General features: G+C 40.8%; 1 protein-coding gene across 2 annotated transcripts in view; it reads right to left on the bottom strand.

Annotated features, from left to right (window-relative positions):
* Window positions 1-21,134, bottom strand: part of atl (atlastin GTPase) — a 412,469-nt gene that overhangs the window by 193,885 nt on the left and 197,450 nt on the right. The window lies entirely within an intron of this gene.

Raw genomic sequence — 21,134 nt, 5'->3', positions numbered from 1 at the left:
TGGCTCCTGAGGAGGCCCAATCTCAATCCCATTCACTGCATCTGGCATGCTATGAAGAACAATGTGTGTGACTGGACAAGGCTTCCAGCATCTTGCGGAATCCATGACTGACCACATCACCACTGTCATCATGGCAAAATGGAGTGCTACACGCTACTAGCCAGGTATTCAAAAGAGTGAATGAGTGATTGTGAGTGTGTCCTGAAATGCAATTTTTTCATGTGCCAGAAAATCTTTCAAAGTAGATCTCTCAGATTTTTACTTTTGGTCGTGCTCAGCCAAAATTCACGGACAAGACTACAGCCTTAAGAGCCTACAGGAATAGGAAAAAGAATAGACCAACCAGGGAGATGATCTGACCATGCTGAACATGTAGGTAGCATTAAACCAAATGAGCAATACGGCAGCTGACTGAGGTGAGGCAACAGCGGAATTTTAAAAACAGTCGGATTGATGGATACACAATGGATGCATTATGCCATGAGGGAAATAATGGGACGCAAATGAAATTCAGGAAGGTCGAAGAAAAAAAGTGTGAAAATCCCCATACATAAGAATATTGATAACTTACATTTTGAAAAAATGATAATATTGCTCTGAATCGTCAATATAAGTAACATCTTCGATGAACAAACTAAAGAAGAACTTTGAATCAAAACTAAGTGAAGATCAATATGCATTCCAGAGGGATTGACCTACTGATCCTAGACACACAGCCAACTATCTGAAATTTTATACTTATTTTATTGTTGTTAAGAAGGAAGCCAATACTTCCCAGTGTTGACTCAGTTAAATGTAACTTAAAAGCTCTTCAGTCTGTCAAACACATAGGTTGAATACAATAATAAAATAATGGGACGCAAATGAAAATCGGGAATATAGAAGGAAAGAAAGAAAGAAAGGTGTGATAATCCCCATACATAAAGGTTCAGAGCAATAATATCATAACTAGCATTTTTCACAATGTAAGAAGTGAAAAATTCTCTACCCTCTATCCACATATTCAACAAATACAATAATACAATAGTATAATATGTATACTTAACCTGGGTGTTCGACAGACTGAAGAGCTTTTATAAGTTACGTTCAACTATCTGAAAAACACTGAGAATATAGAAATTAAACATCGGTTGTATTAATTTATTCTGCAGAAGGATAATAGGCTAAGAGGAGGAAAACACACAGCAATTCATAACAGATATTCCCAGTGTCAACAAAGCTGATAAGAAGAATAAAGATGATGCACTAGGTGTGTGTCAATTGTGGCACTTCTGGTTTCAAAAGTGAGGCTTTACTTTCTCCAGTCCTGTTCAACATGGTGATGAATATATTCATAGCCAAGGGAGGAGAGAGAGAGAGAGAGAGAGAGGATCATCGCTGGGCATACTGACATTTGTATAACATGCAGTCACCACTCTGGACAACACACACTTGTGAAATGACCTTCGCCTCAGAGGCAGGGAGTAACTAACTCCTCGACCAAAGATGGTGCACACAAACAATTAAGGTTGCAAACTACCAATCACTAAGCACAATGGACTTGCATCCAAGTGCCTGGCTATTGGAGAATGTAATATGAAGAGAGAAAGTACAGAAAATTCAACCAGAACTGGATAGGTATAAATAAATAACAAGAAGTCAAAAAACTTTCTATGATTTATGTCAGGATATTTTACTGGGCTCATTTGTGGAGTGAGTTCCTGTAGTCACCGAATCCATGAACCATGGATGAGTGGCTTACTAAGTAGCCCTGAGAGCAAGGATACCAGTTGCTACAGAAATAGGACTGAACATCTCAATCACACTGATGTTTGGATGAGGGGAGATAATGAAGAAGAGTATTAAAAATTTCTTAACAGGTGTTAAAGGGAAAAGCCAGAGATTAGAGAGGAACTGTTCATTACAAAAAACATACTACACAACATAGTTCAGATTAGGCAAGTAAATGAACAAAATGTATGGGTACAATACATTTGGTGGCTGCAGACGATCATAACTGTCTTGGTGTACCAGATTGCTTGTGCTTGTTGTTTTAAGGGGCCTAACATCGAAGGTCATCAGCCCAGGTGTACCAGATTTACCAGGTAAGAGAACAAAAGGGGATGAAGTACACAAGCCCTGAGTGACATCCTAGTCAGGGTCAGTAATACTGATAGAGTACAGTTAATGGATATTTCAATGCAAGAAGTGAAAATAGAACTGAACAATATTCAAAAATAAAAAAGTAAATATGGGAACAATATGGAAGCAAACAGTAACAGGTATCGCTTACTTGGCTCCTGTCTCAGTACTGGATTAACAGTGGCTAATTCATTCTTCTACCATAAGCCTCTTCATCTTGATGATGCCAGTTGTTTAAAGGGCCTAGGCCATCGGCCCCTAATAGTACGAAATGAGATGAAATGTAATGACATTTAAAAATCCAAAATTCACCCACTGACCAGAATTCAAAACGTGATGAAGAATGAATGGATGAATATGAATTTAAAATAATCAGCGAATCCAACTCACAACACTGAAAGTTAAAAAATAATTCAAAAAAGACGACGATGTATAATAATTATGAACTTAAAACAATCAGCAGATCCGAGCCGCAGTGCCCCACCTTCCCAGAAACTATCTTAAAACAATAGTTTTACTGACCAAGGGATTGCTTCCAAAGCACAATCCTGAATCGATGATGCCAGTCGTCTAACGGAATCCAAAATCCAGGAGAACAATCCCTCATAATGGTACTTATCACTAGTAAAATAGAACCATGGTATTTCTCATGTTGCCGTACTAATCCAAAGTAGCATAGACTCACGGTGTTCCACACATTATGGTACTACTCACAAGTACTGTGTGTTGCACAGGTAAACAGACCTATGGTGTCTCTCACATAATGGTGCCACTCGTACGCGACGCAATCCCATGGTGTTCCCCACACAGGTGTACTAATCACGGGCGCGGGTATTCCCGTGGTGTTCCTCACATAGTGGGTACTGAAAAAATGACATGGCGTATGGCTTTTAGTGCCGGGAGTGTCCGAGGACAAGTTCGGCTCGCCAGATGCAGGTCTTTTGATTTGACGGCCGTAGGCGACCTGCGTGTCATGCTGAGGATGAAATGATGATGAAGACGACACATACATCCAGCCCCCGTGCCAGCGAAATTAACCAATTATGGTTAAAATTCCCGACCCTGCCGGGAATCGAACCCGGGACCCCTGTGACCAAAGGCCAGCTCGCTAACCATTTAGCCATGGAGTACATAGTGGGTATTATTCACGGGCGACGCAGACCCACGGTGCCGCTCATATAGTCGTACTAACCACAGGTAATGCCCAAACACGTGGTGTTTCTCATATAATGATACTAATCACAGGCAACATAACGTGGTGTTCTGCATATAGTGGTACTGATCAGAGGTATTTTAAACCCACAGTGAACCACTCTCTGCTACTACTAATCACAAACCTATTGTGTACCTAACTTAGCGGTACTACTCGCAAGTAAATGCGACTGATGGTGTTCCCCATGTGATAGTAGTAATCACAAGTAGTTTCACGGTTCTGATTCAATCATCCCTTGGTCGCACCTTAAGTCACCTCTTACGACATGCAGGGGATACCATGAGTGTATTCTTCGTCTGGATCCCCCATCAATATGGGGTCCTCTTCATCTTTACACTTCGGATGACAGGGACACCATAACAGACCACACACACTGACTCTGAATTCAGAAAATGTAATAGGAATGTACAGATATTCTGCGGATATTTTGAATATGTAGTGAACTAACAAGGGACACCCATGATTTTGAACGCTGTGAACCACACAAAAACATGCTTAGAATATGGATAGTTCACCACAGTAACACTGGTCTGAGTCATTCCCATCCAAAACTGTGCATTATATATCAAGAGACAAATCATCTATTCAATTTCTAAGAGAGGAACTTCATTAGTACAAGGAAACATAATATCAATATACCTCTCACAATTGTGCATGGTCAGGCGTGAGGATTATTAAGGCCAGTGCAGCAACTGGATGGTCAGCTGATGCCATAGATGGCATATTTACAGTCTAGTTATACACACAGAAGCAAGTCTAATACATACTCCGAGCGATCTGCACAGCTGAAGTCGTCGTCTTCTTCTCCTCCTTCACCGGGCCTCTAAATATTAGTTCCTAATTAGTGTCGACCTCTAAGATCTTTTGCTACCATGTTTTTGCTTTATTCCCACCTGGATACACTGTACCTGCTCCCTTCACAAAGCTGCAGGTTGCTCTTATTGGGTTGTCTTGGATTTTTTCTCTCTCATCACCTGGTAATCCTAGAGTGGAGAGTCTGATTCTACCCAGCGCCTCACATTCGAAAAGTATGTGTTCAGCTGATTCCTCTGCTTCATTGCATTTCCTACATATATTGTCTCTTATTACTCCAATTCTATGTAGGTGTTTTTTCAGATGGCAGTGTCCTATCAACAGTCCTACTACCTATCTTATATTTTCTCTGCCTTATATTTTCTCAGCTGAGTTTCAACAGTTCTTCAGTATGCTTCTTGTTTCGTCCTTTTATCAGTTCCTTTGCAAGCCTGCATCCTGGAGTATCTTTCCAGTTCTCCATTTCTTTCTTTTGTAACCATTTTCCGATGTACTGTCGGGCTTGTCCGTAGGAAATCCCACATACAGGTTCTGGGCCTACAAAATGTGTTTCTTCCCCTTTCCTGGCCAGTTTACATGCCTTTTCATTTCCTTCTATAAATGCATGCCCTGGTACCCATATTATTTTGACAATGTTGTACTTGGACAGCTTCAGAAGAAGTGAATGGCAATACCAGACAATTCTGGATATTATCCGGACTGCTTGCAGTGCCTTAATGGCAACTTGGCTGTCCGTAAAAATGCAAATGTTCTTATTCCTATATTTCATTTTCCGATTTTCAGATTCCTAGGTTTAGTATTGTCAATTCAGTTCCAATAATAAACTCTATTAAAGACTCACCTCTTGCATTGCAGTTTGTGCTGCCCCATGCCATGTGGTGTGAATTTGCATCTGCTCCAAGGACTAGGTGTTCAATTTTCCTCTTTGCGTTGCAAATTAGGTTCTCAACTTCTGATGGGGGACAGATTAGTTGAGTCATATGGGAGGTATGCAGAGCCTATGGTTATATCTCTGAGTCCCTCTCAATTTCCAAGTTAAATCTTGGCCACGATTAAGTCCCGTGAACAGTGTTCCTGCAACATAACACACTTCAATTTTCTGTTCACAAGAAGGCATGTTCTGGGTATTTCCGATGTTGTATCATACATCAGCTTACCACCAGATTCCGCCAGTCCTGATACTCTGCCCTTGACTACCCATGGCTCTTGAATAAGAGCCATGTCAATAGACTCCGACTTGAACATCCTGGCGAAATTGGCCGCAGCTGCTTTTTAATGCTGAAGATTGACCTGAAGGACCTTCAGCTCAGTCTTTATCAACATTGGGTTTAGTTTTTCCCCTGATGACTTGAAACATGATCTGCCCAAATCCAAGCTCAGCCTTAAGGCTTCTCTTTTTGAGCTCTTCAAAGTCTCTTTCACGAAGGGCTAAAATGACTGTCCTTCCACTCTTGTCGACTGAAGTGACATCCAGCACTCTCCACTCTTGTGTTGGAAGTTTGGTATCGTGCTGATTGATTCTGACAGCAGTCTGCTCTACCGAAACTTCTGGTGCCATTTCTTGTTTTGAGTCGGCGACAGCCTGTCCAATTGGGACTTCTGTCTCCGTTTTTTCATCTTGGGCTTGCTCCCAGATCTGCTCTACTGGAGCTTCCATGGCTTCCCTTGATGTCGAGGTTTTTGAAACTGGTTCTTTATAAGCATCCATATTTCAATCAATCATAGGGTTTTTGCCCCTTCTGGGGTCCTGAGCCTCATTCCCACCATCAGTGGTGAGGCATACAACCAGACATTGTCCTCCCGCAACTCAGGCTCTCCGCAGCATAGACCACGCCCCTCAGTCACCCGAACCTAGCCAGGTTTGTTCCCACTTCAGTAGGCCTACTCACGTGGTCTCCACTTGGCATTATCAAGACTGAGTTCACAGCCATGACTTTCCCCCTAGGTTGGGATGGCCCCTTTCCCAACCCGCGGCTCATCCAGGCTACATAGAGCAAAGTGATGTATTGGTTCCAGCACCCCGCAGTGAGCCTACACATCAATCACCAGCCCCACTTCACCTGAACCACCGTATCACCCATGTGGAGGAACCATGGATGCCTCTCTAGCATGTGTGGGTGAGGTCTCCACTTCGAAGCCTTGACTTGGGCTAGTAACAATCAGTTAAAGAATTAAATGAAAGTAAATATTTTTAGATATGGAATCTTTTCACGGCTGGTCCAACGGTCGTGACTGAAAATTTATATTTGTTCTCCAAGTTTCAGGTGCAAAACACAATGGAAGTGAAGTAGTGCTGTGCTGTTGGGATGTATATTAATACAAACATGAGCCAGTAGAAGTGAAGGATTCCCAAACGGTTTGGAGAACGGACCTAGTCCACCTACACCCAGGATGGAGTGGAGTCTGTAATACCGAGGACGACCAGGATGTAACAGCCAGCAATGTCAGGGAGTGGTGTATCAACATAAGATGAGTACAAAATGAGGCTATTCATATCAAAAGGAGCTATCTCCACTTTTCGTTGGAAATGAGTTACTGATACCGTTGTATTGTATTAATAGCCGTCTATAAAACTATGCTGTTTGTCTTTTTCAAAAAGAACAAAATCCCATCATTTCAGAGCACAAAATTACAGTGTGACTTTCAAACAGAACAATCTCTGCCATCTGCTCGTATCAAAAGAACAATCTCCAGAACTACCAATCAGCTCTTCCTGCTCACGTCATGTAAGTGCTGCCATACTGGTTCAATTGAGTTATAAATTGAGACTGTCCTGCTTATGCGTGCCCATTTCTCGCTTTTAAAGTTATACTGAAGGTATTTTCGGTGTTTTGAAAGTATATTACCAAAACAAACCATAGCTTTCTTCAGTGTGTTCCGTGATGGACATGTTACCGCAAAACATGACACCTGTGTCAAACACAAAAGCGAGGAAATGGACACATGATCAGAGGAAATAGAAATCAGTTGTTGCAAAAAAAAAGAAGGTAATAACATTCAGTCATTAAATATCTTTTTACCGGGTAGAAATTCAATTGGGAAATGGACTTGCATACACTTGACTTGACAAAAGAGTGACTGAATTGGTGGCTATATATCTATTATAGAACTCAGAGAATTAGAGTAGGCGAAGCTTTATCTGTCCCTGTAATAATTAAGAGGGGAATTCCCCAAGGCAGTATTATTGGACCTTTATGTTTTCTTATATATATCAATGATATGTGTAAAGAAGTGGAATCAGAGATAAGGCTTTTTGCAGATGATGTTATTCTGTACAGAGTAATATAAATTACAAGATTGCGAGCACATGCAAAATGATCTCGATAATGTTGTGAGATGGACAGTAGGCAATGGTATGATGATAAACGGGGCTAGAAGTCAGGTTGTGAGTTTCACAAATAGGAAAAGTCCTCTTAGTTTTAATTACTGAGTTGATGGGGTGAAAGTTCCTTCTGGGGATCATTGTAAGTACCTAGGTGTATTTTTTTTTTTTTTTTTTTTTTTTTTTTTTTTTTTTTTTTTTTTTTTTTTTTTTTTTGCTAGTGGCTTTACGTCACACTGACACAGGAAAGGCCTAGGAGTTGGACGGAAGCGGCCATGGCCTTAATTAAGGTACAGCCCCAGCATTTGCCTGGTGTGAAAATGGGAAACCATGGAAAACCATCTTCAGGGCTGCTGACAGTGAGATTCAAGCCCACTATCTCCTGGATGCAAGCTCACAGCCGCGCCTCTAACCGCATGGCCAACTCATCTGGTGGTACCTAGGTGTTAATATAAGAAAAGATCTTCATTGGGGTAATCACATAAATATGATTGTAAATAAAGGGTACAGATCTCTGCACATGGTTATGAGGGTATTTAGGGGTTGTAGTAAGGATGTAAAGGAGAGGGCATACAAGTCTCTGGTAAGAATCCAACTAGAGTATGGTTGCAGTGTATGGGACCCTCACCAGGATTACTTGATTCAAGAACTGGAAAGAATCCAAAGAAAAACAGCTTGACTTGTTTACTGGGTGATTTCCGACAAGAGAGTAGCGTTACAAAAATGCTGCAAAGTTTGGGCTGGGAAGACTTGGGAGAAAGGAGACGAGCTGCTCGACTAAGTGGTATGTTCCTAGCTGTCAGTGGAGAGATGGCGTGGAATGACATCAGTAGACGAATAAGTTTGAGTGGTGTCATTAAAAGTAGGAAAGATCACAATATGAAGATAAAGTTGGAAATCAAGAGGACAAATTGGGGCAAATATTCATTCATAGGGAGGGGAGTTAGGGTTTGGAATAACTTACGAAGGGAGATGTTCAATAAATTTCCAAGTTCTTTGCAATCATTTAAGAAATGGCTAGGAAAACAGAAGATAGGGAATTTGCCACCTGGGCGACTGCCCTAAATGCAGATCAGTAGTGATTGACTGATTGATTGATTGATTGATTGATTGATTGATTGATTGATTGATTGATTGATTGTATAGTCAATATCCATATGAACTGATCATAACCTCATTATTTTATCAATAACGCATTGTTATCCATTCATTGAAAATCGTTTGAACTTCAACATTGAAAAATTTCTGCACAATGTGATGTTTAAAAGAGAACTAATTTACTTTCATTTTTTCCGAAATAGGTATGCTCGGAAGGATATGCCTACACCACCTACATGTAAAGATAAACATGTAACAAAAGCATTCAGGTGTGGGAGATTATCCATGAATGAAATAAAGGTGTTCCATGAACAGTACCACTGCAATAAAACTTACAGTGCTCAAAATATATTTATTTGTAAGTACACTGACATCGTACCTGTGCAGAGGAGGCGTCCAAAGAATGAAAAACATACAGGAAAGTAATTTCAAACTAACTTTTACGTTCAGAACAGTAAAGGTACGAAGGTTCCAGTATGTCAGCAAGCGATTCCAAACATCCCTCAAGACCCAAATATTCTGGCCAAAAAAGGAGAGCATTGTGAAGTTTATTTCTTCCTAGAGTGTGTTGAATCCCACTGTTACCCCAATAAGCCAAGGCTGAGAAAGTGTAAACAAACTGTCTGCCATGTACAATAATAGGGTTACAGATCCAGCATTGCAAACTACCAAGCCTTATTTTCAAATGTTTTTTAACACTTGTTTTAATCTTGGTTTCAAGACTCCCAGTAAGGACTGTTGCTCCCTCCGCATACAACTTCATGCGCATCTAAAGCAAGCGAATGATTTCACAAAACGAAGTGAAATAATGATAACCAAGCATGTCCTCAAACTAAAAGCGAAGGCATTTTACACTCTACTGAGAGAAGCTGGTGAAGAGACTCTTGTATTATCCTTTGACATGCAGAAAAACCGGTGTTTACCCCACGTCCCAGATCAGGAGGCGTATTACTCCCGTCAACTTTACTTTCACACCTTCGCTGTAGTTCAAGGTACCACCAAATGCAGGCTTACTAAGGAAAATGTTGTTTGATATTGCTGGACGGAGGACCAGTACAGAAAAGGGTCTAATCAGATTGCACCAGCGGTTTATGATAGGCTGACGAAAACTGACTTGACAGATTACAAATAAGTGAGACTCATTAGTGACTTGTGTGAGGGTCAAAATAAAAACCAAGAACCTCCTCGCCATGTGCGGTAAATGGCTTCTGACTGCTGCAAATAACATAGAACACATTGAACTGTTTTTTTTTTTTTCAATATTGCAAAAAACACAACATCAAGAATGAGAGACAGATCATTACTCCAGCAGCTTACAAGGACATAGTTGCAAAGCATGGGAGGGGAAGACTGTAAAGTTTTTGACTGGAAAAGTAGCACATATGCTGTTCTGAAGCCAACTTGATCATGGCACTTCAAATTTGCTCCAAGCAAGAGCATAATACTAACGCAGGGAGTCAAGAAGTGCGATATAAAAGTAAGAGGGGAGACAGCATACCATACTAACACAAACAAGTCCATGTTCATCACAAAGAAAAACTGTTCCATGTCTGACATAAAGCCCGTGGAAATATGTGCAAACAACGTACACAACTTATCAAAAACTAAACTAAGCAATGTTTCAAAGCTTTTGTCATCCCATTTCGGTGCACACTGGAAAACACTTCCCGAGCTTCGGTATTATGTAGATGTTCTGCTGAGAGCGGACTGAGAGTATGAAGGTGACGAAACTCTGCAAGATGTTATTTTATGTGAAAACAATGACGACAATGACTCTCTTTTGATCGTCTAGTTCATATCTAAGTTTCAACCAGTGAACATGATACGCTTTGCTACTATAATCCAATTTTTTTTAAAAATGTGTTTTGATTGTTAAACATTCAAAACATTTGTTGAAGCAGGTATGTCCGGAATTATTATAACAGCTATCATTAGTTTACAGACTTCTTTTTACTGACTTTCTGAAGGGTAATGTTAATTTTTAAATTTTATTGTACCCTTTATTTTTATTTTTTTTTTGCTAGGGGCTTTACGTCGCACCGACACAGATAGGTCTTATGGCGACGATGGGATAGGAAAGGCCTAGGAGTTGGAAGGAAGCGGCCGTGGCCTTAATTAAGGTACAGCCCCAGCATTTGCCTGGTGTGAAAATGGGAAACCACGGAAAACCATTTTCAGGGCTGCCGATAGTGGGATTCGAACCTACTATCTCCCGGATGCAAGCTCACAGCCGCGCGCCTCTACGCGCACGGCCAACTCGCCCGGTGTACCCTTTATTGAATGTATTGGTAATAAGATTGTTTGCAAATCTAAACTGATGTGTTTCATGCTGGTGGTCTTCCGTTTTTTCAGTCTAGGTAACATTATTCGTCACTTTTGTAACTCATAAATAAACGTACAGTATATGATAGTGACATTCTTGACCTTTCAAAGTAGTGCAAAGGAAAATAGTGTAGATATCACAACTCTGTAAATTATTAGCAAAAAGGGCAATCTCCTTACATGTTGGTATCAAAAAGAGCAATATCCACGAAAATCTGGAAGTTAGTATCAAAAGGGACAATCTACATTGGAACTGAGGCCATTGTAAATTAAACCACACATTATAAATTTGCGGAAAACAAATAGGAAAGCTAAGCCAGATGATAGCCGATCATGGTAATGTAATCTTAATTACTTATGTGGAGTGTAATCCTTAATGATAATGTTATTTCATTTTCATGTCTTATCGGTCCAACAGAAGTCATGTGCGTATTTATGATGCAGGAGATTAGGATGTCTTTAGAAGAGCCAGAATTACCTACAAATGGCCTGGCCAAGTCTTCTAAATGTAAATAGATTTCAGAGAACAGATTTATTTTCGGATAATAATTCATGCAAGCACATAATTTTAGTTGTCAAAGATGTAACTAGAGAAATCATGAATGCGCACTTCTTTAAATTGTGTGTCAATTTCTCCCCCCATTTGTACTTTGTGAAGAACTTTCTCTTAGATTTGACTGAGCGTGTCTATTCTTTTTTTGTTTTAGTTTTTCCAATAGGATTCCTTTAAGATTTTCCATTTTCCCTATATTCTATATTTTTGGTCGAGGGAATAATCACTTATAATTTGAAGTACATAGGGCACTTGTTTGATCTATTTTCATGGATCATAGCTTTTCTTCTAGTCGAATTCAAACTTCTTTTTAGGCTTCCTAGTAAGATTCTTTGGTGCCCTCCAGCATGTAAACATAACTAGTTGAGATAGTTAATATCGTTAATCAAGTTTTCTTCCTTAATTATCTAACGATTTGGTGTACTGCCTTTATTATCCAGAGGCCGTTGTCATAACGAATAGAATACCAATAGTGATCACTCCGCTCTCTTAACATTGTAGTTGGTTGTCCTGCTGGAGCGTTGCGCTGCATTCTCAACGAACCAGCTGCAACAACGCGTGCGCCAAATCGTCAGCGAAGGTATAGCGAGCGTGCGTGAGGTCGTGGTGATAATTTTAACGCCTATTTGTTTGTTTTAATATTTTCTGAAAGTCCGTGTTAGTATCTGTGCAGTGCTTTGTGTGTGCGCAATAAACTAGTTTTCTATTATTTCGAGAAAATGCCGTACTGTTTTGTTCCTGGTTGTCAATCGGGTTACGGAAGGAAGCGTGATGGAAGACGATATTTTACACCGCCAAATGAAAATAGTGTGTTTGCGAAGTGGGCTAGAGTTATTCCACGGAAATATAAGCAATTGTCGGCCAAAAGCAGAATATGTTACCTGCATTTTTCGGCAGATTTAATTATAAAGGCGGACTGTTTCGTTGTGAATGGTGAAAACGCTCAACTTCCTCGTGTGAGGTGGAAATTAAAACCAGGAACGGTGCCTCACATATTTCCAAATTTACCGAAATACCTGTCCACTGCGATAAAATCGCGAAAGGCACTCAATAGGAAAAAGAGTGAGGACAGTATCAAGAGGATAAGGAACAAGAATCACGAAGTGAAGCAGTGATGACAACAGTAGGCGGTGAAGTCAAAGTTCAAGGTCAGCCTAGTTGCAGTCAAATTCATTGTCAGTCTAGCTCTCTTGCCGATGCCGAAAGGACAATATTGTCTCTCAAAACGCGACTAAAGAATGCAACTCGTAATTTAATGCGAGCTGAATGCAGTATTTCCTCAGCGAAAGCTAGGATTAATTTCCTACAGGACCGAGCTCGATAGCTGCAGTCGCTTAAGTGCGGCCAGTATCCAGTATTCGGGAGATAGTAGGTTCGAACCCCACTGTCGGCAGCCCTGAAAATGGTTTTCCGTGGTTTCCAATTTTCACACCAAGCAAATGCTGGGGCTGTATTTTAATTAAGGCCACCGCCGCTTCCTTCCCACTCCTAGCTCTTTCCTGTCCCATCGTCGCCATAAGACCTACCTGTGTCGGTGCGACGTAAAGCAAAAAAAAAAAAAAAATTCCTACAGGGGCAGATTAAGAACGCAGAATTTCCATTTAAAGAGTGTAAACTCCTTAGTAAGAAGCAGAAACTGATTATAGGCACTATGTTAAAGAAATGCCAAGTAAAATCTTCCAATGGTATGAGGTGCAGTAGTGATTTTCTTTTAGAGTGTTTATTACTTAAAATAAAATCACCTAAAGGATATAGGCACTGTCTGCGGCATAATTTGTTACCTCTTCCCCCACAAAGCCATCTGAGTAACCTCTGCATAGGACTTAAATATCCCTATGGTGTAAATTCTCATTGCATGAGTGCTACAGCATTTCAGATTATTTTAAGGATGAAATGGACGAGAATAAACGGTACGGGATAATTATATTCGATGCGGTTAAACTAAAAGAAGAGATTCAATTTAATGTGGGGCGACATCTTTTACGAGTGTCTCGACTCGATTGAGGCGATTTCAGTTATGCCATCAGGAGCTGGCTGTTGTACTGAACACACTTTGGACATTATTCCAAAACTGGTCTACCATTATTTAAAGTGCCGATTCTTCTTCAGAGCGAGAGAAATCCGTAGAGAACTGCAAGCTCGAAATCTGCTAAGTCTACTCGTTTACTATCGAAAGTGGCCTCAAACTAGATTTGGTGAGTAATTTACTTCATCCGATTTATTTGAGAAAAGTGTCAGTGTTAATTACAATCTGGTGTATGTTGAATGTGCTCTGTTTAAAAAGCATTCTTTAAGCATGTAAAGCACAATATTGCTTTCGCTTTTCGTAGTGTTTCCTTTTATTTCGTGTGTTCTCTTATTAAAGTTCAAAGATATTTCTTCGTGCGGACTAAGAATGTTATTTATAACTCTCTTGACAGTATTATTCGTGTGCTGAATTTGATTATTTTCGTATAAATGTAACTTCCATTAAATCAGCTGACTGTGTAGCGTTGGTGTTAGGCTCCACTAGCGCCACTCTGCGGGAGCGCGCTTGAGCTCTGCGAGTGATCTCACTAGGTATTCTTTCAATTCGTCATGCCGTTGTTTAACAATTGTGATATTATCATTGTTGTTTAACAATTGTGATATTATCATTAAGAGATATTATTGCTCTTTATCTTTGGAATTTTCTTTAAACTGCAGGTAAGGAACTTGTACTGACTTCAAATAAGCCTGTGAAATCATGTCTAATTATGTTATATAATTTCTATTTTCTATCTAAATTTGAAATTAGACCATGCAAACTAAATGTTGTTATAATTATTACAGTTATTGTTGGTAGTCAAAAATAATATATGGAATGTTAAAATCTTTCCTTTAACTTTACTCTCTCCTTTCCCGTTCATTATACTTTTGTTGCTTGTTATATTTACGATCCATAGTAAACTCTACCATCTGGGGAACATGTCCCTTCCGGCGCGCTTACACTTAGGTTAGGTTTTGACCTACCTTTCTGGGTTACCGATTTTTCTTGAATGCAAACTTTAATTATCTATCAAGTTCACTTGTACTGCTCGTAATGCTGTCTCAGAGACATTGACCTTGTACATTACTGTTATTGACAATTCTGCTTTATGTATATACCCATCGTCAAGGAGTATTTGATAATGTTCTTCAGGAATATCGCTCTTGGTCGAAGTGTATATCCCTACCACCACACTTGTGTAAGTATCACTGCACGTGTGTAATATATGCACGGCATATCCAAGCCTATAAGAACCAGCTGTGTGGTTGTGGATAAGCAGCATACAGCAGATAATTTTCGTTGTGAAATGTGCAGGGTAGCTTCGGTGAATTGACATCAGCCAGAAATTCACAGCATAGGACAAGCATTTGCTAGCATCTCACTTGTATATGTGGCACACCAGATTCAGCAAGCAGGCTGGTTATGGGACTTTTAGTAAAAGCTGTGGTGGATGCTATTCAGTTATCTACGAAGATTTTTCCTTTCTGATCCATATTCTGCACTGCCGTAGTCCAATTTGGGTAAAACAGGTGTACTATAAAAGCGTAGGAGCACCGTGCGGTGACTTAAGTGACGCACGTGCGGCTCTCACAATAACTATCAAAAATGAGCCCAGGAAATCTGTACGTGTCTACTACAGGAAGAGCGATGCCCTAAATAAAGCTCAGGGTGAGAATGAAGACTGCCGCTCCCGGCAGAAGTGAATAACAGAGGTCTTGCCTGTTGTAAATCGAAAGCCATGTTCTAAGATCCACTGTTCCACTCTCTTAATAGCTTACTGTAACTGACACTCTGCAACTGCCATATTTAAGAGCTATAATGCAGAGCAAAACTGTACTGACTGTATTACTGCTGAACCTGCAGTAGCTACAATACCATTTCTGTCAATCGCAAACAATGACACTGAGAACTGATCCCTGAGGTACTCCATTTTCCTGAATGTGGTACTGTGTACATGCCCTCCCTACTCGGACCCGGAATAGACAGAGACAAAACATGTGCAATAAAAATCGGCAAGTTACCGTGGAATTTCTATTGATGCAGGACTAAAAGAATGCCATATCTCCATGTGGTGCCATAGGCCTGGTCCAAACAAAGATGGAAATCAACAATTTAAAAAACAGCCACCAAATGCTGTTTACAGAGAAAAGCATTCTGGATAGAGCTCTCCAGGCGCACCACGTTGTCAGTGGTAGAAAGAGCAGCTAAAAAAAATCACACTGGTGCTCAGAAAAAGTCCTCTTTTCTCCAGAAAACGCACATGTCATTGATTCACCATACTCTTAAACAATTCACACAGACAGTTTGTGAGACTAATAGGTCTGTAATTTTCTGCATATTTAGGATCTTGGTGTCAAGCTTAAGGCTACTATCCCCTCTCGCCACCAAGATGAAAACTCACCCTGTAAACAGATACAGTCAAACACCCCCTAGAAGATAGCATAAGCTATGGACGTTATGGACGTTACCTGGTCCTGACAAAGCGCCAAGGCGCTCCGGAGTTCCGACTCCGCAAAGGGCATGTTACAGTCCTCTGAAGCGTGAGTAGCAAAACACAGATGATGGCGTTCTGACTTCCGCTTCAGAGCAAGAAAATCAGGATGGTTTTTCCCAAAACCAGGCAAACCCACAAAGTGACTTGCTGGATGATTTGCAACCGTGGGTGGATCAGTGACCATACTGCCAGCAATGGAAATTCTCAGTAAAATGGATTGTCCTTGTATTCTCTAAATGCGTCTGAGTTTAGTACACACTTTGCCATGAAGCTTTCTTACTCTGTTGAATAAGAACTAATGCCTTAGCGCAGAATTTATATAATGTGATCAAGATGGCCACAGTAGGCTGCCTTTGAGCGTGACGTTGCTCTTTTGCGGCTACTGCAATTTCTTCGTTCCATCAAGGAATGAGTTTTTATTGAGAAGTCCAGAAAACGATGAAATAGATTCCTCAATGGCAGCACGAATAACTTGTGTGATAAAGGTCACGTCTCCATCTACGCGAGTCATTCAAAACAACTAGTGATGTGAGCTTGGGCCAATTGGCGCGTTTTAGAATCCGACGGGGAGGAACCTCAATGGATTTCTGTTCCAACAAAGTAAGAACAATGGAGAAACGGCCACTGCCACAGAGGTCGTCATGTACATCGCACCAAAGCAGAGGAACGAGCGTATAACTGCACAGACTAAAGTGAAAGTGGGAAAAGGTTCCGTGCGCTACACTGAAATGTGTTCGTCCCCCTGTATTCCAACTGCATAGATCCAGGTCTCGTTATCAACTTCTCCAGCTCCCTTCCTCTGGGGAATGGCATTTCAGAATCCCATAATTGATGAAGGGTATTAACATCACTTAATAAGAGGGAAGGAGGTGGGGCAGATCTGTAAGGTCAATTATATCAGTGATGTTCGTTCAGAAGCTGGCCTGGTGGGAAATAAACGTTACAAACAGGCAAAGGAACACCTACCGCTACTACCTCCAGCTCTGTTAGTGGAACCGCTTGTCTGTAGGTATCAGAACAAGTAAAGATACCAGATGTATGCTTAAGTCTTTTCCGGTTGCACTAAGAGAAAGCGCCAGCGAATTTGACACATACGCCAGTTTGTTCGCCTGACATTAACCTACGAACACACACAAGATGAGTCAGCCAAACACTAGCGTCTGTGTTGTATCGCTCAGTGATCATGTCGACGTTTGTGCCTGAAAAAGAACATTTGCTACACGCATTGCTTTTCTTATTTAATCAAAAGAAAAAAGCTGTGGAAAGTCATCATTTGCTGGTAGAAACATATGGTGAACACGCTCCACCAATTAGAACATGTGAGATATGGTTTCGACAATTTAAACGTTGTGATTTCTATGTGCTTTGTGCCTGGTGGGACCAGAGCGGTATTGTGTATTATGAACTCTTGAAGCCCGGCGAAACCATTAATGCACAGCGCTATCGCGAACAAATGATTAAATTAAGTCACGCATTGATCGAAAGACGATCGGAATGGGTCAGAAGACATGGCAAAGCGATTTTGTTACACGACAATTGCGTCGTCTCACACAGCAAAACCAGTGAAAGACACCTTGAAATCGCTTGGATGCGACATCCTACCGCACCCGCCGTACTCTCCCGACCTGGCGCCGTCTGACAATCACCTCTTCGCATCAATGGGGCACACGCTCACACAGCAGCACTTCAGCAATTCCGAGGAAGTTGGTAAATGGCTCAACGAATGGTTTGCCGCAAAAAACAAGCGTTTTTCTGGTATGGTATTCATAACTTTCCTGAAAGATAGGCGAAGTGTGTAGAAGGCGATGGGCAATATTTGAATAAACAATAAATGAATTTTCCTTGAAAATTACGTGTCTTCTTTACCACAAAACCGGCAAAATCGTATGCATTCACCTCGTACTAATGTCGGCGGAAGCCCGGTTAGCATAATCCCGGTCTTTTGAGTATAGTCTAAAATTTCTCTAGACCATATGATGATCTGGTATGAGATTAGTTTCTTGAATACAGACTATACTCGCCGTAAACTGACTGATTAGCTGACGAAGCTCAGTAAGATGCCTGTCATAACCGTTGCAATTCCAATGTAACAGTGCCATAGTGTGGGCTTTTTCTGTTTTTTTTTTTTTTAGGTTATAAGTGGAGAGGCGCTTGCTAACCTAAGCACTAATGCCTCCATCTGAGGATGGAGATGAAACATTAACGTTATACTAAGTTTCAGAAATTAAGGAAAAGTCATATTTCTTTCCTGAGCACATTTTGCCCGAAATCTGAAAAGTAAGTGTGAACGATTGGTCCCTGACCCGTTTAAAGCAATTTAATGTTACCTAAAAATTCATATTTCGGCAATTTGTATTGTTTTGGTCATATTTTGCTTATTTTAGTTATATCTGGTTATAACTGAGGTATTATTAATAGGGTACCGGTACGTGTTATCTATGTCAAGTTTCAAAACACAGGATTTCCAAATAGTGTAGTATATATAGATTTTTTTCGGGACAGGTAGCAGGGTTCTTTTTACAATTTGTTTCACGTCGCAACGACACAGATAGGTCTTATGTCAACGATGGGACAGGAAAGGGGTGGGAGTGGGAAGGAAGTGGCTGTGGCCTTAATTAAGGTACTCCAGCATTTTCTTGGTGTGAAAATAGGAAACCACGGAAAACAATCTTCAGGGCTGCCGACAGTGGGGTTCGAACCCACTATCTCCCGAATACTGGATACTGGCCGCACTTAAGCGACTGCGGCTATCGAGCTCGGTAGGTGCAGGTTTAGAAGACTGATTCCAAGCAGGGGCTGATGTACGGACGTTTTTTAGCACATCTTTCTGGACAGGTTAGATTGCGACAATACGCGTGAGCTCATGGAACGTGACGATAGTATATATTTGCCTTTGAACAGGATGTCACTTCCGTACATATATTCAGTTCAGAAGTAAGTATCTCTAGGCCTGGGGTAGAGAAAGTGAAATCTGTCTGCAAACGAATAACGGTAGAAAATCTCCAGAACGAGGAAATTAGACAGAAGTACTTATGATTAGTGAGAAGTTTCGAACAGACAGTAACCAGGTTCAGGGTATAGAAAGAGAATGAGTGGCATACAGGGATGCTGTAGTAGAAACAGCAAGGGAATGCCCAGGAACAACTGTGTGTAAAGGAGGCAAAAGGCGAAAATCTTGGTGGAATGATAAAGTGAGAACAGCTTGTAGACGTAAAAAGAAGGCTTATCAGAAATAGCTCCAAACAAGGGCCGAGGCAGACAGGGCATAGTACGTAGATGAATGAAACAGAGTGAAGCAAATAGTTGTTGAATCCAAAAAAGAAGTCGTGGGAAGATTTTGGTAATAACCTGGAAAGGCTAGGTCAAGCAGCAGGGAAAACTTTCTGGACAGTAATAAAGAATCTTAGGAAGGGAGGGGAAAAGGAAATGAGCAGTGTTTTGAGTAATTCAGGTGAATTCATAATAGATCCCAGGGAATCACTGGAGTGGTGGAGGGAATACTTTGAACATCATCTCAACGTAAAAGGAAATCATCCTGGTGGTGTTGCGAGCAGCTAAGCTCATGGGGAGGAGGAAAATGATGTTGGTGAAATTGCGCTTGAGGAAGTGGAAATGATTGTAAATAAACTCCATTGTCATAAAGCAGCAGGAATAAGACGAAATTAGACCTGAAATGATGAAGTATAGTGGGAAGGCAGGGATGAAATGGCTTCATAGAGTAGTAAGATTAGCATGGAGTGTTGGTAAGGTACCTTCAGATTGGACAAAAGCAGCAACTGCACCTATCTATAAGCAAGGGAACAGGAAGGATTGCAACAGCTATCGAGGTATCTTATTGACTTGTATACCAGGCAAAGTATTCACTGGCATCTTGGAAGGAAGGGTGCGATCAGTCGTTGAGAGGAGGTTGGATGAAAACCAGTGTGGTTTCCGACCACAGAGGGGCTCTCAGGATTAGATTTTCAGTATGTGCCAGGTAACTGAAAAATGCTACGAGAGGAATAGGCAGCTGTGTTTATGTTTCGTAGATCTGGAGAAAGCATATGACAGGGTACCGAGGGAAAAATTTTCGCCATACTGGGAGTCTGTCTGTCTGTTAGGTCATCAGCCCAGAGGCTGGTTGGATCCTCAAATAGCACCACCAAAGGTTATGCGGTTATGAGGAAACCCCAAAAACCAATGGCAGCACTAAAATGAGGCGTACTGGGAGTAACGGTTCAAATCCCGTTACAAGACGATATCTGTATTATTATTATTATTATTATTATTATTATTATTATTATTATTATTATTAATCAATTCAATTCTGCAATGCTTGTCGCTTGCGTGATTGTAGTCAAATTGTTACGTATATGTGTGTGTGTGTATATCAACACTAAAAACATGTACAGTAAGAGTTGCTGTTTATCAGATGTGGATGTAGTGTGTGCAATAACTTCTGACATTGTAATATTGCGAAATACTGCTGGAGTAACTGCAAAGTCATTGCTACGTCATCGGGAGCATTTAGCGGTGAGCTCACTTTCTTGAAGATACCCAAGGTGCCGCCGGCGGTTTCACCATTGTATGTAACATTTGTCGCGAGGTGGGAGTAGATCATAATTATTTCTGGAGACTGCGTAGGTGTGTCAACCGAAGTCTATATAAGGTGGCTGTATATTGTAGCGTCAGTCATTATTCAAATGGAAGGAGAGGCCTCAGTTGGTCGGAGAGTCATTAAGTGAACGAGATGGAGAGGACTCAGTCATTGAGTGAACAGGAAGGAGAGGCCTCAGTCGGTCATTCGTTATTAGCCAAGTGGATGGTGAACAGTGGTGGAGTCAAGTGGAAGGTGAGACCTCAGTAGGTCAGTTGTGTTCGATGGATAGGCTTCCCATAAAGTAATATAGGACAGACTTACCAAGAAGTCATCAATTGGAGAAGAAGCAGTCGCATGGATACATCACCAAATTAGGCTTGACACATCTACAGTAAACACCAGATCAAAGGAATACGTCGTAATTACACTCAAAGTGTTGAAGGTACATTCAAATGAACCAGTGAGAGATAAATTTCGTGTATAATTGTTAAATGTCCGGTCAAGAAGAATTCAAATTCCTGCAATGTCATAATTTCATATTCTCATCTGTTTTATTGTAACAGTTCTTACTATTTTTATTGAAATTATTTCAAGAATATATTTTGTTCTAC

This window comes from Anabrus simplex, chromosome 2 (genome assembly GCF_040414725.1).
Source record: "Anabrus simplex isolate iqAnaSimp1 chromosome 2, ASM4041472v1, whole genome shotgun sequence".
In the NCBI taxonomy this organism is placed as follows: Eukaryota; Metazoa; Arthropoda; class Insecta; order Orthoptera; family Tettigoniidae; genus Anabrus; species Anabrus simplex.
Note: the sequence above shows the minus strand (reverse complement) of the source record. Positions and strands in the feature narration are given on the sequence as shown.